Consider the following 18,976-nt stretch of genomic DNA (forward strand, 5'->3'; position numbering starts at 1 on the left):
TTGATGCACCTGTAAGGGCATTGGTGAGGCCGCAGCTGGAATACTGTGTGCAGTATTGGTCCCCTTATATGAGGAAGGATATATTGGCATTGGAGGGAGTGCAGAGAAGGTTCACCAGGTTGATACCGGAGATGAGGGGTTTGGATTATGAGGAGAGGCTGAGGAGATTGGGTTTGTACTCGTTGGAGTTTAGAAGGATGAGGGGGGATCTTATGGAGACTTATAAGATAATGCGGGGGCTGGATAGGGTGGAGGCGGAGAGATTCTTTCCACTTAGTAAGGAAGTTAAAACTAGAGGACACAGCCTCAAAATAAAGGGGGGTCGGTTTAAGACAGAGTTGAGGAGGAACTTCTTCTCCCAGAGGGTGGTGAATCTCTGGAATTCTCTGCCCACTGAGGTGGTGGAGGCTACCTCGCTGAATATGTTTAAAGCGCGGATGGATGGATTCCTGATCGGTAAGGGAATTAAGGGTTATGGGGATCAGGCGGGTAAGTGGTACTGATCCACGTCAGATCAGCCATGATCTTATTGAATGGCGGGGCAGGCTCGAGGGGCTAGATGGCCTACTCCTGCACCTATTTCTTATGTTCTTATGTTCCAGTGACAGAGACTGAGTGACAGAGACTGAGTGACAGAGACTGAGTGACAGAGACTGAGTGACAGAGACTGAGTGACAGAGACTGAGTGACAGAGACTGAGTGACAGAGACTGAGTGACAGAGACTGAGTGACAGAGACTGAGTGACAGAGACTGAGTGACAGAGACTGAGTGACAGAGACTGAGTGACAGAGACTGAGTGACAGAGACTGAGTGACAGAGACTGAGTGACAGAGACTGAGTGACAGAGACTGAGTGACAGAGACTGAGTGACAGAGACTGAGTGACAGAGACTGAGTGACAGAGACTGAGTGACAGAGACTGAGTGACAGAGACTGAGTGACAGAGACTGAGTGACAGAGACTGAGTGACAGAGACTGAGTGACAGAGACTGAGTGACAGAGACTGAGTGACAGAGACTGAGAGACAGAGACTGAGTGACAGAGACTGAGTGACAGAGACTGAGTGACAGAGACTGAGTGACAGAGACTGAGTGACAGAGACTGAGTGACAGAGACTGAGTGACAGAGACTGAGTGACAGAGACTGAGTGACAGAGACTGAGTGACAGAGACTGAGTGACAGAGACTGAGTGACAGAGACTGAGTGACAGAGACTGAGTGACAGAGACTGAGTGACAGAGACTGAGTGACAGAGACTGAGTGACAGAGACTGAGTGACAGAGACTGAGTGACAGAGACTGAGTGACAGAGACTGAGTGACAGAGACTGAGTGACAGAGACTGAGTGACAGAGACTGAGTGACAGAGACTGAGTGACAGAGACTGAGTGACAGAGACTGAGTGACAGAGACTGAGTGACAGAGACTGAGTGACAGAGACTGAGTGACAGAGACTGAGTGACAGAGACTGAGTGACAGAGACTGAGTGACAGAGACTGAGTGACAGAGACTGAGTGACAGAGACTGAGTGACAGAGACTGAGTGACAGAGACTGAGTGACAGAGACTGAGTGAGAGAGACTGAGTGAGAGAGACTGAGTGAGAGAGACTGAGTGAGAGAGACTGAGTGAGAGAGACTGAGTGAGAGAGACTGAGTGAGAGAGACTGAGTGAGAGAGACTGAGTGAGAGAGACTGAGTGAGAGAGACTGAGTGAGAGAGACTGAGTGAGAGAGACTGAGTGAGAGAGACTGAGTGAGAGAGACTGAGTGAGAGAGACTGAGTGAGAGAGACTGAGTGAGAGAGACTGAGTGAGAGAGACTGAGTGAGAGAGACTGAGTGAGAGAGACTGAGTGAGAGAGACTGAGTGAGAGAGACTGAGTGAGAGAGACTGAGTGAGAGAGACTGAGTGAGAGAGACTGAGTGAGAGAGACTGAGTGAGAGAGACTGAGTGAGAGAGACTGAGTGAGAGAGACTGAGTGAGAGAGACTGAGTGAGAGAGACTGAGTGAGAGAGACTGAGTGAGAGAGACTGAGTGAGAGAGACTGAGTGAGAGAGACTGAGTGAGAGAGACTGAGTGAGAGAGACTGAGTGAGAGAGACTGAGTGAGAGAGACTGAGTGAGAGAGACTGAGTGAGAGAGACTGAGTGAGAGAGACTGAGTGAGAGAGACTGAGTGAGAGAGACTGAGTGAGAGAGACTGAGTGAGAGAGACTGAGTGAGAGAGACTGAGTGAGAGAGACTGAGTGAGAGAGACTGAGTGAGAGAGACTGAGTGAGAGAGACTGAGTGAGAGAGACTGAGTGAGAGAGACTGAGTGAGAGAGACTGAGTGAGAGAGACTGAGTGAGAGAGACTGAGTGAGAGAGACTGAGTGAGAGAGACTGAGTGAGAGAGACTGAGTGAGAGAGACTGAGTGAGAGAGACTGAGTGAGAGAGACTGAGTGACAGAGACTGAGTGACAGAGACTGAGTGACAGAGACTGAGTGACAGAGACTGAGTGACAGAGACTGAGTGACAGAGACTGAGTGACAGAGACTGAGTGACAGAGACTGAGTGACAGAGACTGAGTGACAGAGACTGAGTGACAGAGACTGAGTGACAGAGACTGAGTGACAGAGACTGAGTGACAGACTGAGTGACAGAGACTGAGTGACAGAGACTGAGTGACAGAGACTGAGTGACAGAGACTGAGTGACAGAGACTGAGTGACAGAGAGCGAGACAGAGGGAGCGGGGCAGAGAAAGAGAATGAGGGACAGACAGAGAGCGAATGTGAGGGAATGAGACAGAGAGAGAGAGAGAAGGGGAGCGGGGCAGAGAGAGAGAGAGAGCGGGATGAGTGTGTGAGCAGCGGTGGGTCAGATAGACGCAGTAATCGAGAATCTGAGTCAGAGACTTACTGTGACTTCTGCCGGATACATCAGGGAGACACATGGAAAAGAGAGAGACATAATCCGGTTAGTCACCACGAGATTAATCCATCCGCGCTTTCGGTGGGTCAGTGCTGAGGGAGCGCCGCACTGTGGGAGGGTCGGTGCTGAGGGAGCGCCGCACTGTGGGAGGGTCGGTGCTGAGGGAGCGCCGCACTGTGGGAGGGTCGGTGCTGAGGGAGCGCCGCACTGTGGGAGGGTCGGTGCTGAGGGAGCGCCGCACTGTGGGAGGGTCAGTGCTGAGGGAGCGCCGCACTGTGGGAGGGTCAGTGCTGAGGGAGCGCCGCACTGTGGGAGGGTCGGTGCTGAGGGAGCGCCGCACTGTGGGAGGGTCAGTGCTGAGGGAGCGCCGCACTGTGGGAGGGTCGGTGCTGAGGGAGCACCGCACTGTGGGAGGGTCAGTGCTGAGGGAGCGCCGCACTGTGGGAGGGTCGGTGCTGAGGGAGCGCCGCACTATGGGAGGGTCGGTGCTGAGGGAGCGCCGCACTGTGGGAGGGTCGGTGCTGAGGGAGCGCCGCACTGTGGGAGGGTCGGTGCTGAGGGAGCGCCGCACTGTGGGAGGGTGAGTGCTGAGGGAGCGCCGCACTGTGGGAGGGTCAGTGCTGAGGGAGCGCCGCACTGTGGGAGGGTCAGTGCTGAGGGAGCGCCGCACTGTGAGAGGGTCAGTGCTGAGGGAGGGTCGGTGCTGAGGGAGGGCCGCACTGTGGGAGGGTCAGTGCTGAGGGAGCGCCGCACTGTGGGAGGGTCAGTGCTGAGGGAGCGCCGCACTGTGGGAGGGTCAGTGCTGAGGGAGCGCCGCACTGTGGGAGGGTCAGTGCTGAGGGAGCGCCGCACTGTGGGAGGGTCAGTGCTGAGGGAGCGCCGCACTGTGAGAGGGTCAGTGCTGAGGGAGGGTCAGTGCTGAGGGAGGGCCGCACTGTGGGAGGGTCAGTGCTGAGGGAGCGCCGCACTGTGGGAGGGTCAGTGCTGAGGGAGCGCCGCACTGTGGGAGGGTCAGTGCTGAGGGAGGGTCAGTGCTGAGGGAGCGCCGCACTGTGGGAGGGTCGGTGCTGAGGGAGCGCCGCACTGTGGGAGGGTCAGTGCTGAGGGAGCGCCGCACTGTGGGAGGGTCGGTGCTGAGGGAGCGCCGCACTGTGGGAGGGTCAGTGCTGAGGGAGCGCCGCACTGTGGGAGGGTCGGTGCTGAGGGAGCGCCGCACTGTGGGAGGGTCAGTGCTGAGGGAGCGCCGCACTGTGGGAGGGTCAGTGCTGAGGGAGCGCCGCACTGTGGGAGGGTCAGTGCTGAGGGAGCGCCGCACTGTGGGAGGGTCGGTGCTGAGGGAGCGCCGCACTGTGGGAGGGTCGGTGCTGAGGGAGCGCCGCACTGTGGGAGGGTCGGTGCTGAGGGAGCGCCGCACTGTGGGAGGGTGAGTGCTGAGGGAGCGCCGCACTGTGGGAGGGTCAGTGCTGAGGGAGCGCCGCACTGTGGAAGGGTCGGTGCTGAGGGAGCGCCGCACTGTGAGAGGGTCAGTGCTGAGGGAGGGTCAGTGCTGAGGGAGGGCCGCACTGTGGGAGGGTCAGTGCTGAGGGAGCGCCGCACTGTGGGAGGGTCAGTGCTGAGGGAGCGCCGCACTGTGGGAGGGTCAGTGCTGAGGGAGCGCCGCACTGTGGGAGGGTCGGTGCTGAGGGAGCGCCGCACTGTGGGAGGGTCGGTGCTGAGGGAGCGCCGTACTGTGGGAGGGTCAGTGCTGAGGGAGCGCCGCACTGTGGGAGGGTCAGTGCTGATGGAGCGCCGCACTGTGGGAGGGTCAGTGCTGAGGGAGCGCCGCACTGTGAGAGGGTCAGTGCTGAGGGAGCGCCGCACTGTGGGAGGGTCGGTGCTGAGGGAGCGCCGCACTGTGGGAGGGTCGGTGCTGAGGGAGCGCCGCACTGTGGGAGGGTCGGTGCTGAGGGAGCGCCGCACTGTGGGAGGGTGAGTGCTGAGGGAGCGCCGCACTGTGGGAGGGTCAGTGCTGAGGGAGCGCCGCACTGTGGGAGGGTCAGTGCTGAGGGAGCGCCGCACTGTGAGAGGGTCAGTGCTGAGGGAGGGTCAGTGCTGAGGGAGGGCCGCACTGTGGGAGGGTCAGTGCTGAGGGAGCGCCGCACTGTGGGAGGGTCAGTGCTGAGGGAGCGCCGCACTGTGGGAGGGTCAGTGCTGAGGGAGCGCCGCACTGTGGGAGGGTCAGTGCTGAGGGAGCGCCGCACTGTGGGAGGGTCAGTGCTGAGGGAGCGCCGCACTGTGGGAGGGTCAGTGCTGAGGGAGCGCCGCACTGTGAGAGGGTCAGTGCTGAGGGAGGGTCAGTGCTGAGGGAGGGCCGCACTGTGGGAGGGTCAGTGCTGAGGGAGCGCCGCACTGTGGGAGGGTCAGTGCTGAGGGAGGGTCAGTGCTGAGGGAGCGCCGCACTGTGGGAGGGTCGGTGCTGAGGGAGCGCCGCACTGTGGGAGGGTCAGTGCTGAGGGAGCGCCGCACTGTGGGAGGGTCAGTGCTGAGGGAGCGCCGCACTGTGGGAGGGTCAGTGCTGAGGGAGCGCCGCACTGTGGGAGGGTCGGTGCTGAGGGAGCGCCGCACTGTGGGAGGGTCAGTGCTGAGGGAGCGCCGCACTGTGGGAGGGTCAGTGCTGAGGGAGCGCCGCACTGTGGGAGGGTCAGTGCTGAGGGAGCGCCGCACTGTGGGAGGGTCGGTGCTGAGGGAGCGCCGCACTGTGGGAGGGTCAGTGCTGAGGGAGCGCCGCACTGTGGGAGGGTCAGTGCTGAGGGAGCGCCGCACTGTGGGAGGGTCAGTGCTGAGGGAGCGCCGCACTGTGGGAGGGTCAGTGCTGAGGGAGCGCCGCACTGTGGGAGGGTCGGTGCTGAGGGAGTGCCGCACTGTGGGAGGGTCGGTGTTACTGTTACCTGTGCGGCAGTAAGGATAAGCGTTCCAGGCCTTCTCGTGTACAACCAGTGACCCCTGGGGAGCTATCAGCCGTATAAATTGTGGCACTTTACTGAAGGAGAAAATATGGTGTTACACAACAAGCACACACTTCACCAGAACACAGAATCAAACACTCCCAGGACAGGTACAGCACGGGGTTAGATACAGAGTAAAGCTCCCTCGACACTGTCCCCATCAAACACTCCCAGGACAGGTACAGCACGGGGTTAGATACAGAGTAAAGCTCCCTCTACACTGTCCCCCATCAAACACTCCCAGGACAGGTACAGCACGGGGTTAGATACAGAGTAAAGCTCCCTCCACACTGTCCCCATCAAACACTCCCAGGACAGGTACAGCACGGGGTTAGATACAGAGCAAAGCTCCCTCTACACTGTCCCCCATCAAACACTTCCAGGACAGGTACAGCACGGGGTTAGATACAGAGTAAAGCTCCCTCTACACTGTCCCCATCAAACACTCCCAGGACAGGTACAGCACGGAGTTAGATACAGAGTAAAGCTCCCTCTACACTGTCCCCCATCAAACACTCCCAGGACAGGTACAGCACGGGGTTAGATACAGAGTAAAGCTCCCTCGACACTGTCCCCCATCAAACACTCCCAGGACAGGTACAGCACGGGGTTAGATACAGAGTAAAGCTCCCTCGACACTGTCCCCCATCAAACACTCCCAGGACAGGTACAGCACGGGGTTAGATACAGAGTAAAGCTCCCTCTACACTGTCCCCATCAAACACGCCCAGGACAGGTACAGCACGGGGTTAGATACAGAGTAAAGCTCCCTCTACACTGTCCCCATCAAACACTCCCAGGACAGGTACAGCACGGAGTTAGATACAGAGTAAAGCTCCCTCTACACTGTCCCCCATCAAACACTCCCAGGACAGGTACAGCACGGGGTTAGATACAGAGTAAAGCTCCCTCGACACTGTCCCCCATCAAACACTCCCAGGACAGGTACAGCACGGGGTTAGATACAGAGTAAAGCTCCCTCTACACTGTCCCCCATCAAACACTCCCAGGACAGGGACAGCACGGGGTTAGATACAGAGTAAAGCTCCCTCTACACTGTCCCCACCAAACACTCCCAGGACAGGTACAGCACGGGGTTAGATACAGAGTAAAGCTCCCTCCACACTGTCCCCATCAAACACTCCCAGGACAGGTACAGCACGGGGTTAGATACAGAGTAAAGCTCCCTCTACACTGTCCCCCATCAAACACTCCCAGGACAGGTACAGCACGGGGTTAGATACAGGGTAAAGCTCCCTCTACACTGTCCCCATCAAACACTCCCAGGACAGGTACAGCACGGGGTTAGATACAGAGTAAAGCTCCCTCTACACTGTCCCCATCAAACACTCCCAGGACAGGTACAGCACGGGGTTAGATACAGAGTAAAGCTCCCTCTACACTGTCCCCATCAAACACTCCCAGGACAGGTACAGCACGGGGTTAGATACAGAGTAAAGCTCCCTCTACACTGTCCCCCATCAAACACTCCCAGGACAGGTACAGCACGGGGTTAGATACAGTGTAAAGCTCCCTCTACACTGTCCCCATCAAACACTCCCAGGACAGGTACAGCACGGGGTTAGATACAGAGTAAAGCTCCCTCTACACTGTCCCCCATCAAACACTCCCAGGACAGGTACAGCACGGGGTTAGATACAGAGTAAAGCTCCCTCTACACTGTCCCCCATCAAACACTCTCAGGACAGGTACAGCACGGGGTTAGATACAGAGTAAAGCTCCCTCTACACTGTCCCCCATCAAACACTCCCAGGACAGGTACAGCACGGGGTTAGATACAGAGTAAAGCTCCCTCTACACTGTCCCCCATCAAACACTCCCAGGACAGGTACAGCACGGGGTTAGATACAGAGTAAAGCTCCCTCTACACTGTCCCCATCAAACACTCCCAGGACAGGTACAGCACGGGGTTAGATACAGAGTAAAGCTCCCTCTACACTGTCCCCCATCAAACACTCCCAGGACAGGTACAGCACGGGGTTAGATACAGAGTAAAGCTCCCTCTACACTGTCCCCATCAAACACTCCCAGGACAGGTACAGCACGGGGTTAGATACAGAGTAAAGCTCCCTCTACACTGTCCCCCATCAAACACTCCCAGGACAGGTACAGCACGGGGTTAGATACAGAGTAAAGCTCCCTCTACACTGTCCCCCATCAAACACTCCCAGGACAGGTACAGCACGGGGTTAGATACAGAGTAAAGCTCCCTCTACACTGTCCCCATCAAACACTCCCAGGACAGGTACAGCACGGGGTTAGATACAGAGTAAAGCTCCCTCTACACTGTCCCCATCAAACACTCCCAGGACAGGTACAGCACAGGGTTAGATACAGAGTAAAGCTCCCTCTACACTGTCCCCATCAAACACTCCCAGGACAGGTACAGCACGGGGTTAGATACAGAGTAAAGCTCCCTCTACACTGTCCCCCATCAAACACTCCCAGGACAGGTACAGCACGGGGTTAGATACAGAGTAAAGCTCCCTCTACACTGTCCCCCATCAAACACTCCCAGGACAGGTACAGCACGGGGTTAGATACAGAGTAAAGCTCCCTCTACACTGTCCCCATCAAACACTCCCAGGACAGGTACAGCACGGGGTTCGATACAGAGTAAAGCTCCCTCTACACTGTCCCCCATCAAACACTCCCAGGACAGGTACAGCACGGGATTAGATACAGAGTAAAGCTCCCTCTACGCTGTCCCCACGAAACTTTCCCTTCTCAAAGGGCGGTTCTTTGATAGCCACTTTATGATGTCGGATTAGCTTCCAGTAACCTCAGTGTCTGGGTCATTGTCCCTCCCAGTGTCTGGGTCCGCAGTCCACGGAACAATGCACTCACTTCTCCAGATAGTAGATCTTGTGTGTGTACTGTCCTCTCTCACCATCCTTCTCATATGGTTCGTTTGTTAACACCTCGATTCCATCACCACCTCCTGTGTTGTTCTTGCTGGCCTCGGCTACAGAGTAGAGCTGGCCCACCTGATACTAACAGATCGCAGGAGAGAGCAACTTAGTGTACAGTCAACAAACAGAAACACATCCTTCCCATCACATCAAACACGCACAGGACAGGTACAGCACGGGGATAGATACAGAGTAAAGCTCCCTCTACACTGTCCCCATCAAACACTCCCAGGACGGGTACAGCACGGGGTTAGATACAGAGTAAAGCTCCCTCTACACTGTCCCCCATCAAACACTCCCAGGACAGGTACAGCACGGGGTTAGATACAGAGTAAAGCTCCCTCTACACTGTCCCTCCCATCAAACACTCCCAGGACAGGTACAGCACGGGGTTAGATACAGAGTAAAGCTCCCTCTACACTGTCCCCATCAAACACTCCCAGGACAGGTACAGCACGGGGTGAGATACAGAGTAAAGCTCCCTCTACACTGTCCCCATCAAACACTCCCAGGACAGGTACAGCACGGGGTTAGATACAGAGTAAAGCTCCCTCTACACTGTCCCCCATCAAACACTCCCAGGACAGGTACAGCACGGGGTTAGATACAGAGTAAAGCTCCCTCTACACTGTCCCCCATCAAACACTCCCAGGACAGGTACAGCACGGGATTAGACACAGAGTAAAGCTCCCTCTACACTGTCCCCCATCAAACACTCCCAGGACAGGTACAGCACGGGGTTAGATACAGAGTAAAGCTCCCTCTACACTGTCCCCCATCAAACACTCCCAGGACAGGTACAGCACGGGATTAGACACAGAGTAAAGCTCCCTGAAGATTGGAGGGTGGCAAATGTTGTGCTTTTGTTTAGAAAGAGCTGCAGGAAAAAGTCTGGGAACTACAGGCCGGTGAGCCTCACATCTGCGGTGGGTAAGTTGTTGGAACGTATTTTGAGAGACAGGATCTACAGGCATTTAGAGACACAAGGACTGATTAGGGACAGTCAGCGTGGCTTTGTGAGTGGAAAATCATGTCTCACAAATTTGATTGAGTTTTTTGAAGGGGTAACCAAGAAGGTCGATGAGGGCAGTGCAGTTGATGTTGTCTACATGGACTTTAGCAAGGCCTTTGACAAGGTACCGCATGGTAGGTTGTTGCGTGAGGTTAAATCTCACGGGATCCAGGGTGAGGTATCTAAATGGATACAAAATTGGCTTCTTGACAGAAGCCAGAGGGTGGTTGTAGAGAGTTGTTTTTCAAACTGGAGGCCTGTGACCAGCGGTGTGCCTCAGGGATCAGTGCTGGGCCCACTGTTATTTGTCATTTATATTAATGATTTGGATGAGAATATAGGAGGCATGGTTAGTAAGTTTGCAGATGACACCAAGATTGGTGGCACAGTGGACAGTGAAGAAAGTTATCTCCAATTGCAACGGGATCTTGATCCAGTGACCCAGTGGGCTGACGAATGGCAGATGGAGTTTAATTTAGACAAATGCGAGGTGATGCATTTTGGTCGATTGAACCAGGGCAGGACTTACTCAGTTAATGGTCGGGCGTTGGGGAGAGTTACTGAACAAAGAGATCTCGGGGTACATGTTCATAGCTCCTTGAAAGTGGAGTCACAGGTGGACAGAGTGGTGAAGAAGGCATTCGGCATGCTTGGTTTCATCGGTCAGAACATTGAATACAGGAGTTGGGACGTCTTGTTGAAGTTGTACAAGACATTGGTAAGGCCACACTTGGAATACTGTGTACAGCTCTGGTCACCCTATTATAGAAAGGATATTATTAAACTAGAAAGAGTGCAGAAGAGATTTACTAGGATGCTACCGGGACTTGATGGTTTGAGTTATAAGGAGAGGCTGGATAGACTGGGACTTTTTTCTCTGGAGCGTAGGAGGCTGAGGGGTGATCTTATAGAGGTCTATAAAATAATGAGGGGCACAGATCAGCTAGATAGTCAATATCTTTTCCCAAAGGTAGGGGAGTCTAAAACTAGAGGGCGGAGGTTTAAGGTGAGAGGGGAGAGATACAAAAGTGTCCAGAGGGGCAATTTTTTCACACAGAGGGTGGTGAGTGTCTGGAACGAGCTGCCAGAGGCAGTAGTAGAGGTGGGTACAATTTTGTCTTTTAAAAAGCGTTTACACAGTTACATGGGTACGATGGGTATAGAGGGATATGGGGCAAACACGGGCAATTGGGATTAGCTTAGGGGTTTAAAAAAAGGGGCAGCATGGACAAGTTGGGCCGAAGGGCCTGTTTCCATGCTGTAAACCTCTATACCGTCCCTCTAAAGCTCCCTCTGCACTGTCCCCCATCAAACACTCCCAGGACAGGTACAGCACGGGGTTAGATACAGAGTAAAGCTCCCTCTACACTGTCCCCCATCAAACACTCCCAGGACAGGTACAGCACGGGGTTAGATACAGAGTAAAGCTCCCTCTACACTGTCCCCCATCAAACACTCCCAGGACAGGTACAGCACGGGGTTAGATACAGAGTAAAGCTCCCTCTACACTGTCCCCCATCAAACACTCCCAGGACAGGTACAGCACGGGGTTAGATACAGAGTAAAGCTCCCTCGACACTGTCCCCATCAAACACTCCCGGGACAGGTACAGCACGGGGTTAGATACAGAGTAAAGCTCCCTCTACACTGTCCCCCATCAAACACTCCCAGGACAGGTACAGCACGGGGTCAGATACAGAGTAAAGCTCCCTCTACACTGTCCCCCATCAAACACTCCCAGGACTGGTACAGCACGGGGTTAGATACAGAGTAAAGCTCCCTCTACACTGTCCCCCATCAAACACTCCCAGGACAGGTACAGCACGGGGTTAGATACAGAGTAAAGCTCCCTCTACACTGTCCCCATCAAACACTCCCAGGACAGGTACAGCACGGGGTTAGATACAGAGTAAAGCTCCCTCTACACTGTCCCCCATCAAACACTCCCAGGACAGGGACAGCACGGGGTTAGATACAGAGTAAAGCTCCCTCTACACTGTCCCCCATCAAACACTCCCAGGACAGGTACAGCACGGGGTTAGATACAGAGTAAAGCTCCCACTACACTGTTCCCGATCAAACACTCCCAGGACATATACAGCACGGGGTTAGATACAGAGTAAAGCTCCCTCTACACTGTCCCCATCAAACACTCCCAGGACAGGTACAGCACGGGGATAGATACAGAGTAAAGCTCCCTCTACACTGTCCCCCATCAAACACTCCCAGGACAGGTACAGCACGGGGTTAGATACAGAGTAAAGCTCCCTCTACACTGTCCCCCATCAAACACTCCCAGGACAGGTACAGCACGGGGTTAGATACAGAGTAAAGCTCCCTCTACACTGTCCCCATCAAACACCCCCAGGACAGGTACAGCACGGGGTTAGATACAGAGTAAAGCTCCCTCTACACTGTCCCCATCAAACACCCCCAGGACAGGTACAGCACGGGGTTAGATACAGAGTAAAGCTCCCTCTACACTGTCCCCATCAAACACTCCCAGGACAGGTACAGCACGGGGTTAGATACAGAGTAAAGCTCCCTCTACACTGTCCCCCATCAAACACTCCCAGGACAGGGACAGCACGGGGTTAGATACAGAGTAAAGCTCCCTCTACACTGTCCCCCATCAAACACTCCCAGGACAGGTACAGCACGGGGTTAGATACAGAGTAAAGCTCCCTCTACACTGTCCCCATCAAACACTCCCAGGACAGGTACAGCACGGGGTTAGATACAGAGTAAAGCTCCCTCTACACTGTCCCCATCAAACACCCCCAGGACAGGTACAGCACGGGGTTAGATACAGAGTAAAGCTCCCTCTACACTGTCCCCATCAAACACCCCCAGGACAGGTACAGCACGGGGTTAGATACAGAGTAAAGCTCCCTCTACACTGTCCCCATCAAACACTCCCAGGACAGGTACAGCACGGGGTTAGATACAGAGTAAAGCTCCCTCTACACTGTCCCCCATCAAACACTCCCAGGACAGGGACAGCACGGGGTTAGATACAGAGTAAAGCTCCCTCTACACTGTCCCCATCAAACACTCCCGGGACAGGTACAGCACGGGGTTAGATACAGAGTAAAGCTCCCTCTACACTGTCCCCCATCAAACACTCCCAGGACAGGTACAGCACGGGGTTAGATACAGAGTAAAGCTCCCTCTACACTGTCCCCCATCAAACACTCCCAGGACAGGTACAGCACAGGGTTAGATACAGAGTAAAGCTCCCTCTACACTGTCCCCCATCAAACACTCCCAGGGCAGGGACAGCACGGGGTTAGATACAGAGTAAAGCTCCCTCTACACTGTCCCCCATCAAACACTCCCAGGACAGGTGCAGCACAGGGTTAGATACAGAGTAAAGCTCCCTCTACACTGTCCCCCATCAAACACTCCCAGGACAGGTACAGCACGGGGTTAGATACAGAGTAAAGCTCTCTCTACACTGTCCCCCATCAAACACTCCCAGGACAGGTACAGCACGGGGTTAGATACAGAGTAAAGCTCCCTCTACACTGTCCCCCATCAAACACTCCCAGGACAGGTACAGCACAGGGTTAGATACAGAGTAAAGCTCCCTCTACACTGTCCCCATCAAACACTCCCAGGACAGGGACAGCACGGGGTTAGATACAGAGTAAAGCTCCCTCTACACTGTCCCCCATCAAACACTCCCAGGACAGGTACAGCACGGGGTTAGATACAGAGTAAAGCTCCCTCTACACTGTCCCCATCAAACACTCCCGGGACAGGTACAGCACGGGGTTAGATACAGAGTAAAGCTCCCTCTACACTGTCCCCATCAAACACTCCCAGGACAGGTACAGCACGGGGTTAGATACAGAGTAAAGCTCCCTCTACACTGTCCCCATCAAACACTCCCAGGACAGGTACAGCACGGGGTTAGATACAGAGTAAAGCTCCCTCTACACTGTCCTCATCAAACACTCCCAGGACAGGGACAGCACGGGGTTAGATACAGAGTAAAGCTCCCTCTACACTGTCCTCATCAAACACTCCCAGGACAGGTACAGCACGGGGTTAGATACAGAGTAAAGCTCCCTCTACACTGTCCCCATCAAACACTCCCAGGACAGGTACAGCACGGGGTTAGATACAGAGTAAAGCTCCCTCTACACTGTCCCCATCAAACACTCCCAGGACAGGTACAGCACGGGGTTAGATACAGAGTAAAGCTCCCTCTACACTGTCCTCATCAAACACTCCCAGGACAGGGACAGCACGGGGTTAGATACAGAGTAAAGCTCCCTCTACACTGTCCCCATCAAACACTCCCAGGACAGGGACAGCACGGGGTTAGATACAGAGTAAAGCTCCCTCTACACTGTCCCCATCAAACACTCCCAGGACAGGTACAGCACGGGATTAGATACAGAGTAAAGCTCCCTCTACACTGTCCCCATCAAACACTCCCAGGACAGGTACAGCACGGGATTAGATACAGAGTAAAGCTCCCTCTACACTGTCCCCATCAAACACTCCCAGGACAGGTACAGCACGGGATTAGATACAGAGTAAAGCTCCCTCCACACTGTCCCCATCAAACACTCCCAGGACAGGTACAGCACGGGGTTAGAGACAGAGTAAAGCTCCCCGGACCGGGGTCAGGATATTAAGTGTGTCCATCGCAACTTAACTTACCTCTTCCACCGAGCAGGGGAGCAGGATTCGACTGAATGAGGATGATAATCGAGACAGACAGGTTAGAATCTCTCCTCGGACACAACCTGAAAAATTACCCCCCAATCCTCCCGCGCCCCCAATCCTCCCGTCCCCCCCCAATCCTCCCGCCCTCTCTACCCCCACCCCCCCAATCCTCCCGCCGCCCCCCAATCCTCCCGTCAACCCCCCAATCCTCCCGCCCCCCCAATCCTCCCGTCCCCCCCAATCCTCCCGCCCTCTCTACCCCCACCCCCCCAATCCTCCCGCCCTCTCTACCCCCAACCCCCCCCAATCCTCCCGTCCCCCCCCAATCCTCCCGCCCTCTCTACCCCCAACCCCCCCAATCCTCCCGCCGCCCCCCAATCCTCCCGTCACCCCCCCAATCCTCCCGCCCTCTCTACCCCCAACCCCCCCAATCCTCCCGCCGCCCCCCAATCCTCCCGTCACCCCCCCAATCCTCCCGCCCTCTCTACCCCCAACCCCCCCAATCCTCCCACCGCCCCCAATCCTCCCGCCGCCCCCAATCCTCCCGCAGCCCCCCCAACCCTCCTCCCCCCCCAATCCTCCCGCAGCCCCCAATCCTCCCGCAGCCCCCCCAACCCTCCTCCCCCCCCAATCCTCCCGCAGCCCCCAATCCTCCCGCCGCCCCCCAATCCTCCCGTCACCCCCCCAATCCTCCCGCCCCCCCAATCCTCCCGCCCTCTCTACCCCCACCCCCCCAATCCTCCCGCCGCCCCCAATCCTCCCGCCCTCTCTACCCCCACCCCCCCAATCCTCCCGCCGCCCCCAATCCTCCCGCCGCCCCCAATCCTCCCGCAGCCCCCCCAACCCTCCTCCCCCCCAATCCTCCCGCAGCCCCCCCAACCCTCCTCCCCCCCCCAATCCTCCCGTCCCCCCCCAATCCTCCCGTCAGCCCCCCCAATCCTCCCGTCAGCCCCCCCCAATCCTCCCGTCACCCCCAATCCTCCCACACCCCCCCAATCCTCCCGCCGTCCCCTCAATCCTCCCGTCCCCCCCAATCCTCCCGCCGTCCCCTCAATCCTCCCGCCCCCCCCAATCCTCCCGCCGTCCCCTCAATCCTCCCGCCCCCCCCAATCCTCCCGCCGTCCCCTCAATCCTCCCGCCGCCCCCAATCCTCCCGCCATCCCCTCAATCCTCCTCCCCCCCCCAATCCTCCCGTCCCCCCCCAATCCTCCCGTCAGCCCCCCCAATCCTCCCGTCAGCCCCCCCCAATCCTCCCGTCACCCCCAATCCTCCCACACCCCCCCAATCCTCCCGCCGTCCCCTCAATCCTCCCGCCCCCCAATCCTCCCGTCCCCCCCCAATCCTCCCGCCGCCCCCCCAATCCTCCTGCACCCCCCCCAATCCTCCCACACCCCCAATCCTCCCGCCCCCCAATCCTCCCGCTGCCCCCAATCCTCCCGCCCCCCAATCCTCCCGCCGCCCCCCCAATCCTCCCGCTGCCCCCAATCCTCCCGCACCCCCCAATCCTCCCGCCCCCCCCAATCCTCCCGCACCCCCCCAATCCTCCCGTCCCCCCAATCCTCCCGTCCCCCCCCAATCCTCCCGCTGCCCCTAATCCTCCTGCACCCCCCCCAATCCTCCCGCCTCCCGCCAATCCTCCCGCACCCCCCAATCCTCCCGTCCCCCCCCCCAATCCTCCCGCACCCCCCAATCCTCCCGTCCCCCCCCAATCCTCCCGCACACCCCAATCCTCCCGTCCCCCCCCGCAATCCTCCCGTCCCCCCCCCCAATCCTCCCGTCCCCCCCCCAAACCTCCCATACCCCCCCAATCCTCCCGCCCCCCCAATCCTCCCGCACCCCCCCATCCTCCTGCAGCCCCCCCAATCCTCCCGCCGTCCCCCCCAATCCTCCCGCAGCCCCCCAATCCTCCCGTCCCCCCCAATCCTCCTGCGCCCCCCAATCCTCCCGTGCCCCCAATTCTCCCGCAGCCCCCCAATCCTCCCGTCCCCCCCAATCCTCCTGCGCCCCCCAATCCTCCCGCCCCCCCAATCCTCCCGCATCCCCCCCAAACCTCCCGCCGCCCCCCCAATCCTCCCGCCGCCCCCCCAATCCTCCCGCAGCCCCCCCAATCCTCCCGCACCCCCCCAATCCTCCCGTCCCCCCAATCCTCCCGCACCCCCCCAATCCTCCCGTCCCCCCAATCCTCCCGCACCCCCCCCAATCCTCCCGCACCCCCACCAATCCTCCCGCCGCCCCCCAATCCTCCCGTCCCCCCCCAATCCTCCCGTCCCCCCCCATCCTCCCGTTCCCCCTGATCCTCCCGCCCCCCCCAATCCTCCCGCCCCCCCAAATCCTCCCGCGCCCCCCCCAATCCTCCCGCGCCCCCCAATCCTCCTGCGCCCCCCAATCCTCCAGTACCTCCCCCAATCCTCCCGTGCCCCCCAATCCTCCCGCCGCCCCCCCAATCCTCCCGCTGCTCCCAATCCTCCTGCACCCCCCCCAATCCTCCCGCCCCCTCCCAATCCTCCCGCACCCCCCCAATCCTCCCATCCCCCCCAATCCTCCCGTAGCCCCCCAATCCTCCCGTAGCCCCCCAATCCTCCCGTACCCCCCAATCCTCCCGTACCCCCCCAATCCTCCTGTAACCCCCAAACCTCCCATACCCCCCCAATCCTCCCGCACCCCCCCCAATCCTCCCGCACCCCCCCAATCCTCCTGCAGCCCCCCCAATCCTCCCGCCGTCCCCCCCCGATCCTCCCGCAGCCCCCCAATCCTCCCTTCCCCCCAATCCTCCCAATCCTCCTGCGCCCCCCAATCCTCCCGTACCCCCCAATCCTCCTGTACCCCCCCAATCCTCCCGTACCCCCTCAATCCTCCCGTACCCCCTCAATCCTCCCGTAACCCCCCAATCCTCCCGTAACCCCCAAACCTCCCGTAACCCCCCAATCCTCCCGTACCCCCCAATCCTCCCGCCCCCTCAATCCTCCCGCATCCCCCCCAATCCTCCCGCCGCCCCCCCAATCCTCCTGCTGCCCCCCCAATCCTCCCGCCCCCCCCAATCCTCCCGTCCCCCCAATCCTCCCGTCCCCCCAATCCTCCCGCACCCCCCATCCTCCCGCATCCCCCCAATCCTCCCGCTGCCCCCAATCCTCCTGCACCCCCCCAATCCTCCCGCACCCCCAATCCTCCCGCCCCCCAATCCTCCCGCCCCCCAATCCTCCCGTCCCCCCCCAATCCTCCCGCCGCCCCCCCAATCCTCCCGCTGCCCCCAATCCTCCTGCACCCCCCCCAATCCTCCCGCACCCCCAATCCTCCCGCCCCCCAATCCTCCCGCTGCCCCCAATCCTCCCGCCCCCCAATCCTCCCGCCGTCCCCCAATCCTCCCGCTGCCCCCAATCCTCCCGCTGCCCCCCAATCCTCCCGCCCCCCCCAATCCTCCCGTCCCCCCAATCCTCCCGTCCCCCCAATCCTCCCACCCCCCCCAATCCTCCCGCTGCCCCCAATCCTCCCGTCCCCCCCAATCCTCCCGCTGCCCCCCCCAATCCTCCCGCCCCCCAATCCTCCCGTCCCCCCCCAATCCTCCCGTCCCCCCCAATCCTCCCGTCCCCCCCCAATCCTCCCGTCCCCCCAATCCTCCCGCCGTCCCCCCCCAATCCTCCCGCACCCCCCAATCCTCCCGCTGCCCCCAATCCTCCTGCACCCCCCCCAATCCTCCCGCACCCCCAATCCTCCCGCCCCCCAATCCTCCCGCCCCCCAATCCTCCCGCCGCCCCCCCCAATCCTCCCGCCGCCCCCCAATCCTCCCGTCCCCCCCCAATCCTCCCGCCCCCCCCAATCCTCCCGCAGCCCCCCCAATCCTCCTGCGCCCCCCAATCCTCCTGCGCCCCCCAATCCTCCCGTGCCCCCCAATCCTCCCGTACCCCCCCAATCCTCCCGTACCCCCAATCCTCCCGCCGCCCCCCCAATCCTCCCGCCGCGCCCCCAATCCTCCTGCACCCCCCCCAATCCTCCCGCCCCCTCCCAATCCTCCCGCACCCCCCCAATCCTCCCGCAGCCCCCCAATCCTCCCGTCCCCCCCAATCCTCCCGTAGCCCCCCAATCCTCCCGTACCCCCCCCAATCCTCCCGCCCCCTCCCAATCCTCCCGTACCCCCCAATCCTCCCGCAGCCCCCCAATCCTCCCGTCCCCCCCAATCCTCCCGCCGTCCCCCCCCAATCCTCCCGCACCCCCCAATCCTCCCGCTGCCCCCAATCCTCCTGCACCCCCCCCAATCCTCCCGCACCCCCAATCCTCCCGCCCCCCAATCCTCCCGCTGCCCCCAATCCTCCCGCCCCCCAATCCTCCCGCCGCCCCCCCCAATCCTCCCGCCGCCCCCCAATCCTCCCGTCCCCCCCCAATCCTCCCGCCCCCCCCAATCCTCCCGCCCCCCCCAATCCTCCCGCAGCCCCCCCAATCCTCCCGCGCCCCCCAATCCTCCCGTGCC

The 18,976-nt window shown here is 58.8% G+C and overlaps 1 long non-coding RNA gene across 1 annotated transcript; it reads right to left on the reverse strand.

Moving 5' to 3' along the window:
• Positions 1-5,832: 5,832 nt before the first annotated feature.
• Positions 5,833-14,580, reverse strand: LOC144490957 (uncharacterized). Its single transcript, XR_013497376.1, has 3 exons — positions 14,509-14,580; positions 8,758-8,903; positions 5,833-5,924 (listed from the first exon to the last, which is right to left on the reverse strand). It is a non-coding gene; the product is annotated as an uncharacterized LOC144490957 (long non-coding RNA).
• Positions 14,581-18,976: the final 4,396 nt, after the last annotated feature.

The sequence above is a fragment of the Mustelus asterias genome, unplaced genomic scaffold (assembly GCF_964213995.1).
Source record: "Mustelus asterias unplaced genomic scaffold, sMusAst1.hap1.1 HAP1_SCAFFOLD_4116, whole genome shotgun sequence".
Taxonomy (NCBI): domain Eukaryota; kingdom Metazoa; phylum Chordata; class Chondrichthyes; order Carcharhiniformes; family Triakidae; genus Mustelus; species Mustelus asterias.